The 1,889-nt window shown below is 29.7% G+C and overlaps 1 protein-coding gene and 1 long non-coding RNA gene across 3 annotated transcripts in view; both read right to left on the bottom strand.

The window, feature by feature from the left end:
- The window catches only part of LOC104700717 (alpha carbonic anhydrase 2-like), a 12,960-nt gene that overhangs the window by 7,817 nt on the left and 3,254 nt on the right, over window positions 1-1,889 (bottom strand). The gene's annotated exons all lie outside the window — the stretch shown is intronic.
- LOC104700715 lies at window positions 1,062-1,705 on the bottom strand. Its single transcript, XR_753631.1, has 3 exons — window positions 1,667-1,705; window positions 1,345-1,398; window positions 1,062-1,252 (listed from the first exon to the last, which is right to left on the bottom strand). It is a non-coding gene; the product is annotated as an uncharacterized LOC104700715 (long non-coding RNA).

Genomic DNA, 1,889 nt, shown 5'->3' on the forward strand with positions numbered 1-1,889 from the left:
AAAAAAAAAAAAAAAACTCAAAAGAAATACTTAAGACGGTCCAATATGATCGAACACATTGTATAACTTCAAAATAATAAGTTTGTTTATAACTTGAGAAGTAGTTTAATTTTAATTGTTAAACATTCTAGATTATTCTTATTACTTACATCATTCATGGCGACTAGAAACAAATAAAATTTCAGTTAAAATTTAGTCGAAAAATAATTTTGATTGCTCTATGTAATGTACTGATTCCTAACAAATTAAATTAGATATATATGACTTCTATATTAAAACTGATTTATTCGCACTGTTTTTGGTTTAATTTATAATTGTGAATCTTGAACCTTCCAACCGCATCCTTGTACTATTATTTTTTGATGCATGTCGTATAACTCATTCGCATATTAGTTCTCTAAACCAATCGCATATACCGATAATAAAAAGAAATGTAAAAACTGACGTTTAAAATAATGTAGAAAAAAAAACTCAATAAACATCCATTGACGGAACCAAACTATACCCTTCTTAAGGCCAACGAAATAGAGCGGAAGGCTTGGAGCCTAAATGCCTGCCTAATCATGTGGTGTTCACGATGAGCTCCGGTTGACTCAGATTTAAAAGTTGACGACTAGGTTTTTCCCTGCAAGCTTCTTGCTACTCTGGCTTAAATCGTGAAGAAGCTTTATAAAAGCTCTTTTTTCGAACAAAGGTGATTATCTCTATAAGGATTTGTCTCGTAACTCGAAGCTGGAGAACACATGATACGGTAATCCGTAAAAGTGGAGCCAAATGTATGAATAAGTTAGCCGTAAGGAAAAACCTTAGACCATGTTTAGGGTCTGGAGTTTTCGTGGAATCTTAATAATAATGTACACCTTAGACCATTTTTAAAACCACTTTTAAGACCACCTTAGACTATTTTATTGCAAATTAAGACCACTTTTAAGGATTTTCTTCTTTTAACAAATACAATATATGAACGCCACTTCAAAATGTGAATAGTAATTTTAAATGGAAATAAAAAAGTGTAAATAAAGGAGGAAGATATCGATGGGACATTGCAAAGAATAAGGGAATCAGGAAACACATACATCATTAATTTCGTAATAAATAAAAATTACACTTTGATTGTAAAAAAATGAAATAAATTGTATTGTATCTTTGTATTTGATTCATGTGATGCCTTGATTCACAGAGATTTTGGTCTGAATAACTTCACCACACGTTTATTTATTGGTTGAACCGGCCTCGCATTGGTATCATAATTCTGCAACAAAAAAGGCCAAACATATATAAATTTCAAATCTAAAATAGTGTAATTGTAAAATTTGATAATTTTATCATTTAAATAAAACTTACATCGTGAACAGCCACTCGAAGTAGTTTCACTTGGTTTTTCGTCACCGTCCTTACCTAAATAAATATCACACAAATTTATAAACGATAGAATATGTCGAGAAAAATAAAAAAATGAAACGATATAATATAATTGNTAACCGAAGCGGAAGATTCGGTTACCAACTTTATTCTACTTGTAATATGGGCATCTGTTTGTATTAATTTCTTGTTTTTNTTTTTAAAAAAAAAAAAAAAAAAAAACTAGATGAATATATCATTCGTTGTACTTTTTATTGATGGTAGTTTAAGTGAAAAAAAGGAGAAAACAAGAAGATGAATAAACCTTCTTAACGATGGTCCAAATAACATTTTGCGTACAGGGNAAAAAAAAAAAAAAAAAAAAAAAAGAAGGTATATTGGTTGAAAACACACATATATCTTGTAAAAGAAATAGAAGTTTCGCTTCGCCGTAAGCAAGGTCAAATTAAAGGAACAACTTCAAAATTCTCATGTATGATAAGCAAATGGGTGATGGAGATCTGGGTGACAAAAAAAAAAAAAAAAAA

This window comes from Camelina sativa, chromosome 7 (assembly GCF_000633955.1).
Source record: "Camelina sativa cultivar DH55 chromosome 7, Cs, whole genome shotgun sequence".
Classification (NCBI taxonomy): Eukaryota; Viridiplantae; Streptophyta; class Magnoliopsida; order Brassicales; family Brassicaceae; genus Camelina; species Camelina sativa.